At 40.3% G+C, this 20,652-nt stretch overlaps 1 protein-coding gene and 1 pseudogene across 5 annotated transcripts in view; both read left to right on the forward strand.

Annotated features, from left to right (window-relative positions):
• Foxj3 (forkhead box J3) overlaps positions 1-20,652 on the forward strand; it is a 131,552-nt gene that overhangs the window by 58,621 nt on the left and 52,279 nt on the right. The window lies entirely within an intron of this gene.
• Positions 90-20,372, forward strand: LOC105944908 (annotated as a pseudogene).

Genomic DNA, 20,652 nt, shown 5'->3' on the forward strand with positions numbered 1-20,652 from the left:
TGGCATGCTTGAATCAGTGACTTGTATAGTTCATTGATGAGATATCTTTGTGAAACGGCAAGTACTCCTTCACCCCTGGTTTGCTTGTTATGCTTCAAGAACCTGCCAGTTATGAGGAGCTCTTTTGGTAAGCTTTTAGAAGCCAGTAAGAGCTTGTTAACTACTGTCAGATCTTTCTAAGTGAGTCCTTGGTTGCTTTCTTAAGTCTTGTGTATTGAATCTAATTTGGTGTTCGAGCTGCTTGCCAAGACCTCTAGTCTATTAGTGATTACAGAATAGAGTGGACTTGAATTGGCAAGCAGAAATGTATTCTAACCTTGAAATAAAATGGTTTCTATTACTACTTTGTTTTCTCCCTGACTCCATTTATCTCCTTGCCACCATCACAGTCTTAATTTTTTTTCCATCTATAGAGTCTCCCATTTCCCTTATTGTTTTGTTTCAGTACCCATGCCAACTCTAATGTGGTCTTAATTTGGTAGAGTTGCTTCATTTCTACAGTTCAGGTTACTAGGGTGGATCATACTTGGTTGTCAGCATAAATTACTAGATTAGGACTGTAAGGCAGGTGTACCTGTTTGCAGGAGACATTCTTGTTTGAGTGGTTAGGCTTCTTGTATTCGGCTAACTCGTCCTGGAAGAATATTTCTAAAATGTAAGTCTGATCACATAAGCACCCTGCTTGAAAGTACTCTTCAGTGTACTGAAGATGTTTACTTTCTTTGTTATAAAATGTCCCTTACAATCATTTTCCTAATCTATCATTTCAGTCATGATTCAACTCACTCATGACTCACTCTGAATTGTGTCTTAAAGTTTTGCAAACACATCTTTCATACGGTCTTACCGCAATACTCTTTTACTGTATTTGTCTTATTCTGTTGCTTGCCTTTTAAGATTGAGCTGTATTTTTCCCCCCTCTCCACTTTACCTCTGTCTATGGCATTCTTCTCTGTAGCTCCTGTCATCATTTTAGTAGCTCTACCTGATCTGTCACAGGACTTATAATTTATAGTAACTTTCACAAAGTTGCCAGCAATCTTTCAGAAAACATTTAACTAATCATACAGTCTATCTCCTTTCTCTTCCCCTTCAAGTGGTCAAATGGTCTTAAGTTAAAGTCTAAATTTATGAGGGTGAGGATCATGTGTATTGTGTTCTGTTTAGCCCCAGTTGCTTGCACAGTGGCTGGTGACATTGAGGAGGCACTCTTTTTTTAATTTCTTTTTTTTATTGACAACTTCCCTAATTGTAAACAATATCCCATGGTAATTCCTTCCCTACCCCCACTTTCCCCTTTGAAACCCCACTCTCTATCATATCCCCTCCCCTCTCAATCAGTCTCTCTTTTATTTTTATGTCATGATCTTTTCTTCCTGTTATAATGGTCTTGTGTAGGTACTGTTAGGCACTGTGAGGTCATGGATGTCCATGCCATTTTGTGTCTGGGGAGCACGTTGTAAGGATTCCTTGCTTTCCTTTGGCTCTTACATTCTTTCTGCCACCTCTTCTGCAGTGAACCCTGAGCCATGGAAGGTGTGATTGAGATACTTCAGTGCTGAGCACTTGAGAAGGCACTCTTGTTGATAAATATATTGTATCCTTTGTTAGACTATTAACTTCTTGAGATCAGAGATGGATTCATTTCTGTCTTAGAGCAGACACTCCTAAGTAATAAATGCTTTATAGCATTCTTTGGAATTTGATGCTCAAAAGATTCTCAATAAGACTGAATAGGTTATTATAATAGTTTTTATTTTTATTTTTTTACTCTTGCCCATGTTCATACCTAATGTGAATAAGAATTGATAATGAAATTTTTTCTATCTTTGAAGTAGGCTTATTGAAAAATGAACTTGAATTTTTTTTAGCATTCTTATTTCCAATTCTTTAAGCATGTGAATCAAGCTGAAAGTACCTTTTAAAGACTTTAGAAATTACTTGAAATCTGTGAAGGCACTAATAGAACTTTATAAACATTTGATTCTAATTTAACTTTGAGGCTGAATCTTGCTTTTGGTTCTGGCTGGCCTGACATGTAGCTCAGTATGGCTAAACTTAACAGTAGTTCCCTACCTCTTACTTTCTCAGCAGGGCTGGAATTATAGGCACATGCCAGTATGTATACTCTAACTTTTAAATGTTTTAAACAGTCACCACAATTTAGTAACCAGCACAGATGAATTATGCATACTATACACCAAATTGTAACTTGCTGGAGAGCCATTATAAAGAAGCTTTTGCTGTCATGCTCCTTTTTCACAGAAGAGAAAACATTTCCCCATCTTTTATCTTACTTATTTTTAAAATGTTTTAAAAATTATTTATTTACTTAAGGGGGAAGGGAAGGTAGGAGAGAGAGAGAGAATGGGCACATCAGGGCCTCCTGCCACTGCATACAAACTCCAGATGCATGCACCACCACAAGCATCTTACTGCAAAGCCATTTCCTCAGCTCCCTCCATCTTTTATTAACTAGTATCATGGGGTAATAAGGCAGATGTTAAAAAACATGGTTTTCTTTGCAACTTTTTTTGGTCATTGTTTTGTCTCAATAACGTACAATAAATTACAGCAATAAATTGAATCTTGCAAAACATTAAAACTTAGTTTTTACTGTTTTATATTAATAAATATATTCTCATGGTCATAGTGAATATCTTTAATTTTTTTGTTTGTTTGTTTGTTTTTTCAAGGTAGGGTCTCACTCTGGCTCAGGCTGACCTGGAATTCACTATGTAGTCTCAGGGTGGCCTTGAACTCTCAGCGATCCTCCTACCTCTGCCTCCCCAGTGTTGGGATTAAAGGCGTGCACCACCATGCCCGGCTTTTTTTTTTTGGAGAGAGAAATAGGTGGAGGGTGGGGGGAGAGAGAGAAAACAGGCATGCCAGGGCCTCCAGCCACTGCAAATGAACTCCAGACGCATGTACCCCCTTGTGCATTTGGCTCACATGGGTCCCAGGAATCGAACCTGGGTCCTTTGGCTTTGCAGGCAAGTGCCTTGACCACTAAGCCATTTCTCCAGCCCTTTAATTTGTTTTTATAAAGTACAGTTACTAAGTTACACTTAGTTTTTGTTTCAAAGTGAGGTTTTAGTAACTGTTGTTTTCATTGTGATCAGAAGTAGATTTTGTGAATTTGATCTTAAAAATAACACATTTATGTGGATAAAATAATTTTATATTGTTATTTAATATTAAAATGAGATAATGAAAGTAAAATTTCAGTGCTTTAAAAATACTTCGGAAACCTAATTGTCCCCCCATTTTAAGAAAGAAATGACTAAGGCCGAATAACAGGGAGTGACTTGTTCAGGCTCAGTGTGGAATTAGCATCCAGCTATATTGGTCAGACTGACTTAAGAATCACAGAAAGCCAGAGTAAACTAACTTAAAGGGGAAGAACACTTCATGAGAACTGGAACAAGGTCCTTAAATTTTGTTATAATGAGTGTCTCTTTCCAGCCACCAGTTCTGCTAATGTCTCTGGCTTCAGTTTTACGCTAGTTGATACCAGAGATAGCTACCAGTCACTATGGCTTATGCTAGTTCATTAAGAGCAGTGTGTATCTCCAGTGTCCCTCTCCTGTCCCCCAAGTCATCTGGAACTATGCCTTAAACACATGCCTTAAAATGAATGCTGAGAAGGTGAAATACGCTTGGTTTCTTGATTTGTAGTTTAGTGCCTTTTCCATGATACCAGTCTTCCTTGAGGGGAGGCCCACATGTCAGTGAAGTTTTGGTACTTATGATCTGTCTTTCTTTTTGTGTTGCAGTGTTTCCTGCACTTGAGGAGCTTTCCCAAAACCACCCTCACCACAGTGGGAGGAACCATTGAGCCAAGGTGGGGTGGGAGTAGCTTTGGCTTGGGGCATGGGTGGCCTTGACCCAAACTCTCAGCATTTTTGCTAGCTGTGGCCTTGACCCATAGGTCCATGAGGTAGAAGTAACTGATAAAGACATGTCTTTTCTGTATTTCCAAGGTATGACTTCCTGTGTTTGTGTTACCAGAAAGATACAATAATGACTAATCTGGACTTGAACTCTGTTGTTGAATAACAGATGTCTTTGTGTGACTCTTTCTTTCTTACTCAATCCTTCATGTAAGAAGTCTTTCTTCATATTTTGTACTGATAGTCTGAAGTCCATTTTTTCTCTATACTCTTCTGGCACTCACTTCAAGCAGCCACATTTTAGCTATTAAAAAGAAACAAAATTTATTATGCCTCTATAATTATCCTCTTGAGGGGAATATTTTTTCTCTGTCAGTTAAAACCCTTTCTTCATGTATCTCACACTGTTTATCTATTTTTAAAATAGTGTCTTTTATTTCTCTTCTCATTAGTTCTGTTTTCTGTATTTTTGTTTGAGTTCTTGATTTACAACTTTTATGTAAGTCCTTAATTCTCACATGCTTCATAATTATTTTAAAGGTAAATATTTGGCTTGCATAATGAAAAAAATTATAACCCAATTTAGTTTTTAGAAAGATTTCTATCCTTTTCAAATGCCCATCTTAATCTTTCTTCAGCCTTGTTCCTTTTTCTCTAGTTCAGAAAAATAACATGAAAGGATATAAGGGATTATAGGTAGTAGTACCAACAATAGTGTCAATAATATCGAACAGTGGACTAATAGAACTGAGATGATGAGTAAGAAGTTTGACCCCACTGGGGCATTTAATACAACTAATTTATAGTAAGAGGAGCTTTCTTTTGGTTGTGGTGGGCAAAAGTTCTTTTTTGCCTGAGAATGGAATGTTGTAAAGGCACAATGCCTGTGAAGGTTGCAATCTCTTGGTTGGTAAGGATAGACACTGCTTAAAGATGATGGGGTTTTTTGTTGTTGTTTTGGTTGGTATTTTGTTGTTTCTGTCCCCTGGCTTAGTTAAAGGACCCATAACAGCTCATTACATGCTTTTCAAAGGAGAGTTTTTTGGTAACATTGTGCTTTACTTTAACAAGATGTAGAGAAACTGTAGAGATTTAAGAGAACATAAAATACAACATTAAGGGATGAACAGATGTTCCAGTAGTTAAGCCGCTTGCCTACAAAGCCTAAGGACCTGTGTTCAATTCCCTAGTACCCACGTAAAGCCAAATGCACGAGATGACACTTGCATCTGGAGTTAGTTTGTAATGGCTAGAGGCCCTAGTGTACCCATTCTGTCTATCTGCCCCTCTCTTTCTTCCTCTCTTGAATAAATAAAATATGAAAAAAGTATAGCATAAAGTGATGAAAAGATTTGAAGGAACCAGTTATTTATCTTGAAGAAGGAAGGTTAGAGTAATTTAACAGTCTACATACGCTTTTAAGAGGAAGAAGTTGATTGCTTATTGGTATCTTACAGTAGGACTTAAGGATAGTGGAGTTTGGTTGGAAAACAATCAAATTTATTGCAGTAAAACTCAACGGTATAAGTGCCTAGGAGAGGCTTTAGAGTTTCCCATTTCTCAAGCATTACGTCAATAAAATTGCTGTACTCTGTAGTAGGTAAAATTAATAAGTGGGTTCTTGATCACCATACACTCATTTGACTAGCACATTCTCTTCTTTTAGGCTTGGACTAGATAATTGACAGATACTGAAGTATAAAACTATTACCTCTTCTCTAGAAGAGGTCGTAATCAAGGTTAGATGAAGTAGAAGTCAGATGAAGTTTGTATAGGACCAGGAATTAAGGAAATTGATATACACGAGGTCCAAAGCGTAAAGAAATGGATTGGTACTAGTAAGTCAATGTCAAGGCCAAAAGGTCAGATGAGTGTCAGATCAACCTTTAGACAAACAAAGGTATAAAAGCCGAGCATAGCTGGCAGGGTAGCACATACTTGTAGTCCTGGCACTTAGGTGGCTATGGCAGGAAGGTCACAAGTTTGAGGATAGACTGGGCTACATATACATAGACCCTTACCATGTATTTATTTATTTATTCATTTGTTTATTTTTGTTTGTTTGTTTGTTTCCCCCTAAGGGCCTCACTGAAACCAAGGGTGGCCTCCAGTTCACTTCAGTCCTCCTACCTCTGCTGCCCGAGTACTAGGATTAAACTCTTCTACCAGCATACCCAGCAGACCCTTACTGTTAAAAAAATAAAAGCAAAGTAAGGATGATCTTTGGCATTCAGAAGGTTTGAAAGACTGATTAGGTAGAGGTGAGGGCTAGGTAATGCAATAGAATCAAAGAAGTAGTGGCTTAGGGTCCTGACATTTTACCACAGTTTAGAGCCCTTTTAGATTCAGCTTTGCCTTTTATCTGCTCATACAGTGTCTTCTTAAGAAAACTAACATGAAAAATATTTTTGTTGTATTTATTTGAGAGAGAGAGAGAGAGAGAATGAATATGAATATGGGTGTGCCAGGGTTTCTTGCTACTGCAAATAATCTCTAGATGTATGCACCACTTTATGCATCTGGGGAATCAAACCTGGCTGGCAGGTTTTGCAAGCAAATGACTTTAACTGCTGAGCCATCTTCCCAGTCCAAATGAACTTTTTAAAATTGTAAATGGTCAAGTTTACTCTTTGGTATATTATTCTAGTAATTTTGACAAGCACACAGTGCAGCCATTACTGTGATCAAGATAATAGAACCAACTGTTTTCCAAAATACTGTCTTTTGGAGTTAGTTAGCTCCTTCCCTTTTCTGAGGCCCTGACAACTACTGATCTGTTTTCTTTCTTATGATTCTGGCTTTTTCAGAATGTCAATAGGTGGTATTTTCAGTCCACTTTTATTTTTTAATAGTGCATTCAGAAATCAGTGGTGTTATGTGTAGCAACAGTTTGTCCCATTTTACTGCATATATTTGACCATATGGATTTGCCACAGTTTGATGGTCATTTGAAGGATATGTGAGGTCTTGATAGTCATAAGTTCATTACATTCTTTTCTTTCAGGCTTGGACTAAATAATTGACAAATACTGAAATACGAAACTAAAATAAGTCATACTAAGGTGCTCTTTGAGTGGATTATATGTTAAAGATAGGTGAGCAGTATGTCTTTTACAAATCCAATATGATACAGTAAAACCTCATCTTCAACTTCAAAAATGATCAGGCTAAGGTTAATCTAAAAGTAAAGTCACTTAATATGACATATGTTGTTAACATTTACAGAAATCGTTGGTTCATTCATTCATTTATTTTTATGAGAGAATTAGCACACCAGGGCTCTAGCCACTGCAGTTGAACTCCAGATGTATGCGCCACCTTGTGTATATGCATGACCTTGAGTGCTTGTGTTTTCCTTGTGCATCTGGGAGAGTCAAACCTGGGTCCTTAGGCTTTTCAGGCAAGTGCCTTAACTGCTAAGCCATCTCTCCAGCCCACCTCATTTATTTTTAATTATATATTTGAGAGAGACTGAGTGAGTTTGGGTATGCCAGGTTCTCCTGGCACTGAAAACAAACTCAAAGTCCAGATACATGTGCTACTTTGTGTACCTGACTTTTGGTGGTTCCTGGGCAATCAGGCTTTACAAACAAGTACTTAAAAAAAAATATTTTATTGTTGGGCATAGTGTCGCGCATCTTTAACCCCAGCACTCTGGAGGCACAGGTAGGAGGATCGCTGTGAGTACGAGAACACCCTGAGACTACAGAGTGAATTCCAGGTCAACCTGAGCTATAATGAGACCTTATCTAAGGAAAAAAACAAACAAAAATTTTATTTTTATTTGAGAGAGAGAGAGAGAGAGAGAGAGAAAGAGAGAGAATGGGTGTGCCAGGACCTCCAGCCACTGCAAATGAACTCCATATGCGTGCACCCCTTGTTCATCTGGCTTATGTGGGTCCTGGGGAGTTGAACCTGGGTCCTCTGGCTTTATTGGCAATTACCTTAACCACTAAATCATCTCTCCAGCCTGAAGCAAGTACTTTTTTGGGGGGGAGGGTTTCAAGGTAGGGTCTCACTTTGGCTCAGGCTGACCTGGAATTCACTGTGTAGTCTCAGGGTGGCCTCTAACTCTCAGCGATTCTCCTACCTCTGCCTTCTGAGTGCTGGGATTAAAGGCGTGCACCACCACGCCCGCCTGGCTGAAACAAGTACTTTTAACTGAGTCATCTCTCCAGCCCTGAAGAATCATTTATTATAATCAATATACTCACTGCATATTTTAATCCACTAATTAGAGATAATTGCTTACCTATTTCTTAGGCATCATTTGCTTTATTTTATAATTAAAATATTTAAAAGCGACAAAAACCTGAAGCTGTTTAAGAACAGCATTTCAGGGACCTTAGCTGGTATTGGAATAGTTTATACATGCACTCAGCCAACTATCCAGCCAAACCACTTGTCCTTCAGTGCCTACTGTTTGGTCTCTTTTTGTGGTCAGAGGTGGGTGGCTCAGCTGCTCCAAGTAGAAACTCTTGAGAATGAAATAAGATGTTATTCTTAATCATACTGAGACAACAAGCATAAGCCAGAACTGAACTGAGAAGTATGGTTGCTTTATCTGTGGTACATGCAAATAGTAATAGTGCCTTAAGATTTTACTGGAGAAGATGAATGGCCAAATATAAACTAAGAGAGGGAAAGAAAAGATTTATTAAAGCCAGGAAAGTCAGAGACAAAAGGATCTGGTACAGTGTCTGAAGTTCTTGAAATAGGTTGCATTAAGAGTTTAAGCAAGAGCAGAGAATAGTTTATGATTCATTTTACAAATGGGCATATATACTGGGCATTGGGGTTAGTTAAAACACAAAATTCATAGACAGCCTTTTGGAATGACTACCTACCTACCTATGATATGAACTATACTCGTAGAGTATGATATTATTAGTTAGCCTCTTGGGATTATTTATACCTAACCAAATAACAACTTTCTTTTCCCCCACAAGGTAGGATCTCACTCTAGTCTAGTCTGACCTGGAATTCATTAAGTGGTCCCAGGCTGGTCTTGAACTCATGGCAATTCTGCTAGCACCATCACACCTGAGGTTTCCTGCTATTGTTTGAGATAAGTCTTCACTGTTGTCCAGGCTGACCTGGAAGCCACCTGTATCCCAGGCTAGCCTCAAACTCTTCTGTAGTTTTTTGTTTTCCACCTTTAGAATTAATCTTTATCTTAGGAAAATTTGAAGTTTGTAGCTAATTACCTTTTGGAAGAAGAAGTGAAAACTGTGGAATCCCATTTTGTGATATTTAGAGAGCGTTCACTTACTCCACCAGAATTGTTGGCATGAATGAATAATAGCATATAATAATTGCAAATAATACATTTTTCTTCATAGAATTCAGAGCTCTTTTACATACATTATCTTGTTTCTTCATGAAGTCTGTGGTTAAACTGCAGCTTTAGGAATGACCTTTGAATCCAGGTTGCTGGTGCACCCTTTTAATCTCAGCCCTTAAAGAGGTAGAGGTAGGAGGATCATTGAGTTTGAGGCCTGCCTGAGACTACATAGTAAATTCCAGGTCAGCCTGGGCTATAGAGTGAGACCTTACCTGCGGGGAGAGGGGTTAGAAGTGACTTTTGAGTATAGATAAACTAGATTTTCTTGTAAACTTCATTTAGTGGAGCTTCCAGAACTGGGACCATTCAGTATATATGTATGTGTGTGTGTGTATGTGTACACACATACACACACACACACACACACACACATGCATGCATACCTTGTTCACTTAGTACAGTGTTTTAATGCTCTCTTACCTAGTAGTTGTTATCTCTTAGAAATATTTATCCATTTATTTGTTTGTGGACATTCACGGTCTTTTCAGCTTGGGGCAGTTGTGCAAAACTCCCAGGAAATTCTTGTATATGTTTTCTATGAACATCTAACTTTCAGTTTACCTGAACAAGGTATATTGTTGAGTGAGAGAGTAAGTGAAAGATATAAGAAATGGCCATCCTTTTTCCCAAATGCTTATGCTATTTTTCTTTCTCATGGCAACACATAATAATTCATTATTAGTTTTTTGTTTGTTTGTTTTGTTTTTCCAGATAGAGTCTAGCTCTAGTTCAGGCTGACCTGAAATTCACTATGTATTGTAGTCTCAGAGTGGCCTCAAACTCACTGCAATCGTCTTACCTCATATCTCATGACTTTAATTTGCTTAGTTCTAGTTAACATTGTTTTTCACCATTTTTTCTTTCATTCCTGTCTTCTGAATTTTCTTTTAAATTTTTTTGTTTAGTTTTATTTATTTACTTTAGAGTGACAGAGAGAGAAAGAGGCAGAGAGAGAGAGGGAGGGGGCAGAATGGGTGCGCCAGGGCTTCCAGCCATTGCAAAGGAACTCCAGACGCATGCGCCCCCTTGTGCATCTGGCTAATGTGGGTCCTGGGGAATGAAGCCTAGAACCAGGATCCTGTGGCTTCACAGGCAAGCGCTTAACCGCTAAGCCATCTCTCCAGCCCCTGAAGGTTCTTTTAAAGTACATTTTTTTAAAAAATTTTCTTTTTAATTTTTATTAGCATTTTCCATGATTATAAAAAAAATCCCATGGTAATTCCCCTCCCCCACTTTCCCCTTTGAAATTCCATTCAAGTACAATTTTTAAAATAGAAAAATTGTCATTACTATGCTGTATACACATACATTATATGCCAGGGTCTCTAGCCACTGCAAACGAACTCCAGATTCACACGCTGCCTTGTGCATCTGGCTTACGTGAATCCTGAGGAATCGAACCTGGGTCCTTTGGCTTTTCAGGCAAGTACTTTAATAGCTAAGCCATTCCTCCAGCCCTGCATTTGTCTTTCTGTGTGTGTATGCGTTTTTGTGTGTATGGGTGTGTAGAGGATAGAAGACAACTTTGGATATCATCTCAGTAGTGGTGTTCACCTTCTTTGAGACAGAGTTATCTTTAGAATGCTGTTCAGTTTTATTTGATACAAGGTCTCTCATTGGCCTGGAGTTCACCAGTTAGGCTAGACTTGCTAGCTAGAGAGCCCCAAGGATCTTCCTGTCTCTGTCTTCCCAGTGCTGAGTGTCTGCCACTACCCTCACCCCTCCCCCCCTTTTTTTTTTGTCTTCCAAGGTAGGGTCTCGCTCTAGCTCAGGCTAACCTGGTGGTATTCACTATGTAGTCTCAGGGTAGCCTTGAACTCACACTGATCCTCCTACCTCTGCCTCCTAAGTGCTGGGATTAAAGGCATGTACCACCATGCCCAGCTACCACTGTCATCTTTACATGGATTCTGAGGATTAAATTTAGGTCTTCATGCTTGCCAGGCAAGCACTTTGCCCACTTAAGTGCCTATCTCCCTAGCCCTGCACACGTCTTTTCTTAATGTCTTAAAAATAATACAAATTTTAAGTTTTGATGAAATATTTATCCTTTTTTGTTTTGTTTTTTCGAGGTAGGGTCTCACTCTAGCCCAGACTGACATGGAATTCACTATGGAGTCTCAGGGTGGCCTCAGACTCAAAGTAATCCTCCTACCTCTGCCTCCCAAGTGCTGGGATCAAAGGTGTGCGCCACCATGCGTGGCTTAACTTATCCATTTTTTAAAATGTATCCATTTTTAATTTACTAATCAATGACTTATATGCCACCCAGGAAAGAAACTAGTGTCAAAGATTGTTTATCTGTTTTTTTCATAAATTTTATGTTTCATATTTAGGTTCATGATCCATTTTAGGTTAATGTTTGTGTGTGGCATATTTTCTTGTTGAATTGTTCATCATCATTATGAAATAGTTTCACTATACTAGGGACCTAACCCAGGGCAGGCTAGACAAGAACTGAACCAGTGAATTACACTCCTGACTCCTTCTTAATTTCTTAAATGCTCTTTGTCTTAGGTGGGCATGGTGATGCACATCTGTAATCCTAGCACTTGGGAAGCTGATGCAGGATTATTGCCACAAGTTGGAGGTCAGTCTGGGTTACACAATGAATGCCAGACCACCCTGGGCTAAGGAGACTCAAAACAAGGGGCAGGACAGAGATATAACTTGGTTGGTTGGAGTTCTTATTTTTGTTTTTTATGAGAGAGAGAGAGACACGGGTGGGGGGAGAGAGAATTGGCACACAGGGGCCTTCAGCCCACTGCAATAGAACTCCTTGGGCACATGTGCAACCTTACACGTTTGCATCTCTGTGTGTCTGGCTTATATGTAGGACCTGGTGAGTTGACCACAAATCCTTAGGCTTTGCAGGCATGCACCTTAACTGTTTAGCCATCTCTCCAGCCCTGGTTGGAGTTCTTAATAGCTGGAGGCCCTGGGTTTGATCTCCATTACCATAAACCAATTGTGGTGATGCACTAGGGAGGCAGCAGCAGGAGGTTCAAAAGTTAAAGTTCATTCTTAGCTACATAGTGAGCTTGAGGCAGACTGTTTTACATGAAACCTTGTTGCAAAGCAAAACAAAAAAAGCAATCTGTTCTGGAGCTTACTTCCTCTGATAATTCATAGATCCAAGTTTCTTTAAGCTACATCTTGCTGCTTCTCTTCCCAACATTTTCCTTTTTGTCTACAAATATCTCTGTATTTAAAGTATGTCTTTAGGGAGTAGGAGATGGCTCAACAGTTAAAGGTGCTTGCTAGCAAAGCCTGCTGTCTCAGGGTTTATCCCTAGCTCCCACGTAAAGCTAGATGCACAAACTGGCAAATGCATCAGGAGTTCATTTGTAGTGGCTAGAGGCCCTGCTGCATCCATTCTTCTCTGCCCCTTTCTTTCTATCTTATCTCTTTCTCTGCTCACAAATAAATAAATATATTTTAAAAAATAAAGTGTATCCTTTGTAACCAGTAAGTGCCTATTGGCTCCCGCTTTTTTGTTGTTTTTGGTTTTGTGTTTTTGAGAGTCTTGCTGTGTACCCCTGGCTGGTCTGGAACTTAGGAGCCCAGACTTGCTTTGATCTTGTACTCATCCTTTTCTCTGTGCTTGGGATTGGTATTGTAGGCATGAGCCACCACATCCAGCTGCTTGCTATTGCTTTCTTTTCTTTGTTTTCTCCTTTCCTTTTCCTCTTCCTCTTCCCCTTCTGAGAGACAGACAAGACAGAGAGTATGGGTGCCCCAAGGCCTCCTGCCACTGCAAGTGTACTAACACCCAGACACAGGTGCCACTTTGTATTGGTACGGGGGACTTGAACCCTAGCTGTCAGACTTTGTAATCAAGTACTTTAAACTGCCGAGCCATCTCTTCAGCATGGTCTTGATGTTTTAATAATCTGCCCCTGCCTTTAGTTTTTTTGTTTGTTTGTTTGTGTTTTTTCGAGGTAGGGTTTCACTCTAGCCCAGGATGACCTGGAATTCACTATGTAGTCTCAGGGTGACCTTGAACTCATGGCGATCCTCCTGCCTCCCTAGTGCTGGGATTAAAGGTGTGCACCACCATGCCTGGCTTTTTTTTTTTTTAAGATAGAATCACATTCTATCTTGGGTTGACCTGGCGCTCATCCTTTGGTCCCAGGCTAGCCTTGAACTCTGCCTACCTCTGCTGGGATTAAAGGAGTTCACAACCACTCCAGGCTGCCTGTAGTTTTTGGAGACAGGGTTTTAATATGTCATACTAAGATAGGCCTAGGTATAGCCTAGGTTGGCCTTGAACTCCAGTCTTCCACCAGACTGAAAGAATTATAGGTATGTGCCACCACTCCTGGCTTTAACAATCTGCCACCTTCTTTTTTATTATTTATTTTATTTTTTCTTTGTGGTAATGTCTCACTGTAGCCCAGGCTGACCTGGAATTCACTATGTAATCTCAGGCTGGCCTTGAACCCACAGTGACCTTCCTACCTCTGACTCCTGAGTGCTGAGATTAAAGGTGTGCATCACCACACCTGGCACAGTCTGCCTTCTAATTAGAGCATGTAGACTTTAATATAGTTGTGTTATTTATTTATTTTGTTTATTATCTTCAAGGAGAGAGAGAGAGAGAAGAGAGACAGAGAATGGGTGTGGCAGGGTCTCCAGCTGCTGCAAATGGACTCCAGATGCATGTACCACTTTGTGTATCTGACTTTACATGGGTACTGGGGATTTGAACTTGGGTTGTTGGTCTTCACAGTCAAGTGCCTTAACTGTGGAGCCATCTCTTCAGCCCATAGTTTTTTTTTGGTTTGTTTTTTTTTTTTAATATGTAATATAGTTCTTTTCTTTTGGTTCTTATGTTGCTTCATTTCTGGAACCCTTGGGGTTAAGCATAGTTTGTAGGCATCTGTTTATTTTCTTCTGCTGTTCTTAGCTTGCTTTTTTTTTTTAAACTAATTTTTAAGCTAGTTATTGTAGAGTTTAACTGTTATCATTGACATAGCAGTCTACTTGAAGATGTTCTACCACTCCTACTCATACCTTGTTAGTACCTCTATCTCAGCACCTCTTTCACAGATGTAATAATCTTATAACGATATATTGTGTATTATTTACTTTCATGTCATTATGATCATAATATCTGACAGAAACAACTTGAAGTAGGAAATAATTATTTTGTCTCATAATTTTAGAGGGCTCAGTCCATGATGGTAGGGTAAGCATGTCAGAGCAGCTTAGTTAATGTCGCAGAGGCTGTGCTATCATGGTGATACAGAAAGCAGCTAGAGAGGCAGGCATCAGGAGTTGGGTGATCTTCAGAGGCCTGCAACTAGTGATCTACTTCCACCAGCTAGGCCCCACCTCCTAAAGTTCCACTGCCTTCCCAAACAGCACCAACAGTTGGGAATAAGTGTTCAAAACATGAGCCTTAAAGGATATTTCAAATTCAAACTGTAACAAACATGTATTTCTATGTATGTACTTACACTTTTCTTTTTGGTTTTTACTTACAACATAAATGCCACTTTAGATTTTTTTTAAAAAATTTCTTCCCTCTTTCCCTTTCTTCCCTTCCAGAAAGTGGCAGATAGATAAAGAGAGAGGGAGAGAGAGAGAACGAGAGAGAATGGATGCGCCAGGGCCTCCAGCCACTGCAAAAAACCTCCCGATGTATGCACCACCTTGTGCATCTGGCTTTATGTAGATACTGGGGAATTGGGCCCAGCTTCTTAGGCTTTGCAGGCAAGCGCCTTAATCAGTGAGCCATCATCTGTCCAGCTCTATAATTTATTTTATTTCTTTTTAAAAAAATATTTATTTGTTTGTTTGAGAGAGAGAGAAGGGTGGGGCTGGGGGAAGAGGCAGAGAGAATGGGCGCACCAGGGCCTCTGCCCATTCCAAACAAACTCCAGATGCATGCGTCCTCTTGTGCATCTGGCTTACGTGGGTCCTGGCAGATGCCTTAACCATTAAGCCATTTCACCAGCCCTAGAATTTATTTTCTTTAAATGCCATCTTAAAAAATTTTTGGGGGGGCCTGGAGAGATGGCTTAGTGGTTAAGTGCTTGCCTGTGAAGCCTAAGGACCCCGGTTCGAGGCTTGGTTCCCCAGGTCCCACGTTAGCCAGATGCATAAGGGGGCGCACGTGTCTGGAGTTCGTTTGCAGAGGCTGGAAGCCCTGGCGCGCCCATTCTTTCTCTCCCTCTATCTGTCTTTCTCTCTGTGTCTGTCGCTCTCAAATAAATAAATAAAAATAAATAAATAAAAATAAATAAATAAAATTAAAAAAAATTTTTTTTCTTTTGGAAGTAGGGTCTCACTGTAGTCTAGGCTGACTTGGAATTTGCTATGTAGTTGCAGGGTAGCCTCGAAGTCATGATGATCCTTCTATGACAGCCTCCCAAGTACTGGGATTAAAGGTGTACACCACGCCCAGAAAAATGCCATCATTTAAAGAAATATGTTGAAGAAAATTTTTGTTCACCTCCTACTATTTTTTCATGTCAATTTGTTTTCTTTTAGTTTAACATGATCCTTGACATTTCTTTCATTTTAGGCTTGTAGCCATCTCTACAGAACTCAATCCACGTCACAAAGATTTATATTTGTCTCTTCTAAGAGATAAACATGTTGATTTTGTAGGTTTTTTTTTTTTTTAACTGAAAAAGGTTTTTATGTCATTCTGAAAACATTTTTTTCTGGACATAGACCCCTAGGTTTTCAGGGTATTCCCACTTTGAGAAATTTGAAGACATTGCCCTTGGCCTGGAAAGTAAGATACCCGTACAGGTTATTCGTGTCCTTCCTTCATCCCACTTTTTTTTTTTGGTGATTTTCAGGAATTATCTTATCTTGTGATCCCAAATGTAGGACAGCAGTGTGATTCAGTATCGTTTTCTTCGTGCTTATTCTGCTTAGGGCCAGTCAGTAAGAGGAGGCTTTTATATTTTAAACAGCTTAAAAATATTTTATTTTTATTTATTTATTTGATAGAAGAGGTAGAGAAAGAGAATGGGTGCACCAGGTCCTCCAGCCTCAGCAAATAAACTCCAGACACATGCACCACCTGGATCTGGCTTACGTGGGCCCTGTGGAATTGAACCTTGGTCCTTTATCTTTGCAGGCAAGCACCTTAACTACCAAGTCATCTCTCCAGCCCAGCAATTAAATATTTTAACCCTACAATTTCCTTTTGTGTGTGTGTGTGTGTGTGTGTGTGTGTGTGTGTGTGTATTGGTGAAAAGGATTCAAATTGTTGCATTGATGCGATAGCATTAGAGCTTGTGTGTTGTTCCTGCCTGGTTCGGACACAAAACGTGCCTGTGGGTATTTAGTATAAGAAGGTATTAAGCACACTGCTGATCTCCTTAGTGTTCAACAACCTTGTAAACCTGATTAAGTTTCAGATTTCTTGCATCATCGTTGCTCTTGAGATCCTGGAGCTTACCATGCAACAAAGTAATTAGAAGAAGTAAGTATGGGGCTGGAGAGATGGCTTGGAGGTTAAAACCATAAAGCTCTTAAAAGAGATAAATGTGGGCTGGAAAAATGGCTTAGCAGTTAAGGCGCCTGTCTGCAAAACCAAAGGACCCAGGTTCGATTCCCCAGGACCCACGTAAGCCAGATGCACAAGGTGGAGCATGCATCTGGAGTTCATTTATAGCTGCTGGAGGTCCTGGCACACTCATATCCTACATCCCTCCCCATCTCTCTCTCTCTCTCTCTCATAAACAATTTTTTTAAAAAAGAAGTGTGTGCGTGTGTGTGTGTGTGTGTGTGTGTGTGTTTGTGTGTGTGTGTGTGTGTGTACATGAGAAGGCCAGAGGTTGGAAGTTGGGCGTCATCCTCGATAGCTTTCTACCATGTTTACTGAAACAAGGTCTCTCACTTGAATACAGACCTTACTGATTCAGCTAGTTCAGTTAGGCAGCATTACCTGGGGATTCTGTGCCTTGTTTTCTGATGGGATTATTGGGATTACAGACCTGTACCACACTCACCTGACATTTACATGGCTGCTGGGGATCCTAACTCATGCTCCTGCAACAAGTGCTTTACCAACCATAGTTGTCACCCCAGCTCTATTTTATACTTTGTGACATTGATTCACATTTACTTTGAATTTAGGAGAATTTTGTCATTCTTATAGTGAGAAATTGACTGTGACAGTAATGACTTTTTGTTTTTTTTTTTTTTGATTTTTTGAGGTAGGGTCTCACTCTGGCTCAGGCTGACCTGGAATTCACTATGTATTCTCAGGGTGGCCTCGAACTTGTGGCGATCCTCTTACCTCTGCCTCCCAAATGCTGGGATTAAAGAAGTGCACCACCATGCCCGGCAGTAATGACTTTTAAGTACGGTTAACTGAAGATTAATGTGCTCCGAAGGAAAGCTTAGGGATCAACTAGAAATTATGAGATTTGAATTCCTTCTGGGCAGTATTACTAACTTTGCCTTGTGACAGTTGACCTGGGAATTTTATAACCTATAATAGTTAGAGATCTTTGCTTCCTTTTTCTTCTATGCACACACACATAACGTGTGTAAAGGCCAGGCATCCACTTTGGGCATCTTCCTCTGTCACACTTTAAATTTATTCATTGGAGACAATGTGTCTCACTGAACCCAGAGCTCTGTAGTTTAGCTGTCCTAACTAGCCAGCCAGCCATCCTGAGGGATGTATCTCCAATCTCCCATCCCTGAGATTACAGGAGTGTGCAGCCGTATCTCACATTTCAAGTATGTGCTGGAAGTTGAAACTAAGAGACTCATGCTTACCTGGTAAGCATGTGGCTCATTGAGCCCTCTGCCCACCCTCACAAATATACGTTTTGTTTAGAAATAGCTTATCTACCATGAAATTTACTTTTATTTCAAAATGCATAATTGAGTAGTTTTATTATTTGTAAAATGGTTCAACCATCACCGCCACTGCCTTACTTTCCTCACTGCTGTGATGGAACACCTGATCAAACAAATTAAGGAAGGAAGGATTTATTTTGGCTCACAGTTTGAGGCTATAGTCTGTCAAGATGGAGAAGTCATGGAGACCAGAGTGAAAGGCTTGCTTCCACAATCAGGGCAGAGAAAGGGTGGGGGCGGGGGGAGAGGGAAGGAGGGAGGGTGGGTCCAACACTGCTTGTTTTCTTCTTTTTAGCAGTCCAGGACCTCCACCCATAGAATGGTACCACCCATACTTTGGATTCCCCCACATCAAAAATTACTCTAGAAGCTTCCTCATCGACATGATCAGAGGTTTGTTTCATCAGTGAGAATAGATCTTGTCAAGTTGACAATAGAGATTAACCATCACAGCTACCAAGTTCATTTTTTTTTAATTTGAGAGAGAGAGAGAGAAAGAATATAAAGACACTTCAGCCAGGGCATTCAGCAGCTGCAGATGAACTCCAGGCACATGTGCCACCTTGTGCATCTGGCTTACATGGGTGCCAGAGAATTGACCCTACCTAGGTCCTTTGGCTTTGCAGGCAAGTGCCTTAACATTTCTCCAGCTCCAAGTTCATTAAAAAAATTATTATTTATTTAATTGAGAGACAGAATTGGCACACCTGGGCCTCTAGCCACTACAGACAAACTCCAGACTCATGTGCCACCTTGTGCATCTGGCTTATATGGGTCCTGGGGATTCATACCTGGATCCTTTGGCCTTGCAGGTAGACGCCTTAACTACTAAGCCATTTTTCCAGCCCACATTTATCTCTTTTAAGAGTTTTATGTTTTTAACCTTTATGTTTAGATTTTTTTTTCCCTTTGGTTTTTCGAGGTAGAGTGTCACTCTAGCTCAGGCTGACCTGGAATTCACTATGAAGTCTCAGGGTGGCCTCGAACTCATGGTGATCCTCCTACATCTGCCTCCTGAGTGCTGGGATTAAAGGTGTGCGCCACCATGCCCGGCTATGTTTAGATTTTTGATCCATTTTGAATAAATATATGTGATGTAAGTTAGATGGCACAATATCAGTTTTTTCAGTGCTCTTATTTGAAAAGAACTCCCCCCCCCCCCAACCAGCATTGCTAGCTTGTGGGAGACCAAGTATTTGAGCTTATTTCTATGTAAGGTTAGTTCTGTTCTAAATGTCTGCACCTATGCTGCCATCATACTGTCTTGATTACTGTGAATGTAGTAAGTTTTGAAATTAGGAAGTGTGAATGCTTAAACTTGGTTCGATAGTCTGGGTCATGGCTGTTAATGTATGTATTTTAGAATAATCTTGTCAACAACTTAAAAAAGCAAAAGACAACTAACGTTTTGACAGTGCCGGACTTGCAAGGAGTGGGGTTTGCCTGGGGCCTTTGGGCCATAGCCCCTATGTGGGCAGCCCAAACTGGGGCTTGGCAATTGCAGGTGCCAAGGAAGTGTGCGCTCAGCCTGTTGGCTGCAGCTGTGGTGAGCTGGGTGGCCTCCCCTTGTAGCCCTACTTGCTGCTCACGTGGCTGGACAAGGCCATAGGTTAGGAGAACAGCAAATTGTCCCATAGCTGCCGGAGACGTTTCCACCTTTCATTCCTTTGTCTTTCACTGTGAGGGCGGGCAGTTGATCCTTAGCCCTGAGTGTCCCATGTCTGAATTACTACAGTATGGATCTGGAAACATCATCTTTCTTGTCATCACCTGCCCACTCATGAAAAGAATCATATTTTGACCTCAGTTAGCCTTAGACCTGATGTTTAATTGGGGACCATTACTTGCATGGTCTGCTATCAAGGGTTCCAGTGATCAGACTGTATGCCGGTCTCTTTATTTTTTGGAGTTATATGAAGACTGTTTTATGATATAATTTGTGCCCATCAGGACAAAAAAAAGATGAAGCTCTGATTGGTCTGAAGTCCATGGCACTGCTGTTCAGAGAGAATACCAAGCAGTGGCTCAGCAGCTTCAGAGTCACCATGCTGGGGGCTCTGAGCCTGATACTTGTGAACAGTGATCAGACTGCCCCCTGCAACATTGCTCTGGTAGTGGTAGGAGCCCATCTGGCTCACCACATTTACATAGTAGACATCAACAAGCTTGAGGACTGCTGTAATAAATTCACCTCTAACCAAACAGTAGGAATACTCATGTTTTTAGGGATCATACTTGGGAATTTGTGGGAAGAGACAACAATTGAAACCAAAAAAAAAGGAGGTGTAGTACAGTAGAAAGTTAGCAGATAAGACAGGCATGACGGTGCACACCTTTAACCTCAGCAGTTAGGAAGCGCAGGCAGGAGAATTGTGAATTCATAACCAGCCTGGGTTCCATAAGGAGTTCAATACCAACCTGTCAAAAACAAACAAACAAGAGCTGGAGGGTATAGCTCAGTAGCAGGGAGCTTGACTATCATGCAGCATGCCCACGGTCCCCACAGTCAATCCCTAGCACTACCAAGATAATAAATAAATTTTTACATAGAGTTATAAAACCAGATTTTTATAAAAC

Source organism: Jaculus jaculus, chromosome 5, assembly GCF_020740685.1.
Source record: "Jaculus jaculus isolate mJacJac1 chromosome 5, mJacJac1.mat.Y.cur, whole genome shotgun sequence".
Classification (NCBI taxonomy): Eukaryota; Metazoa; Chordata; class Mammalia; order Rodentia; family Dipodidae; genus Jaculus; species Jaculus jaculus.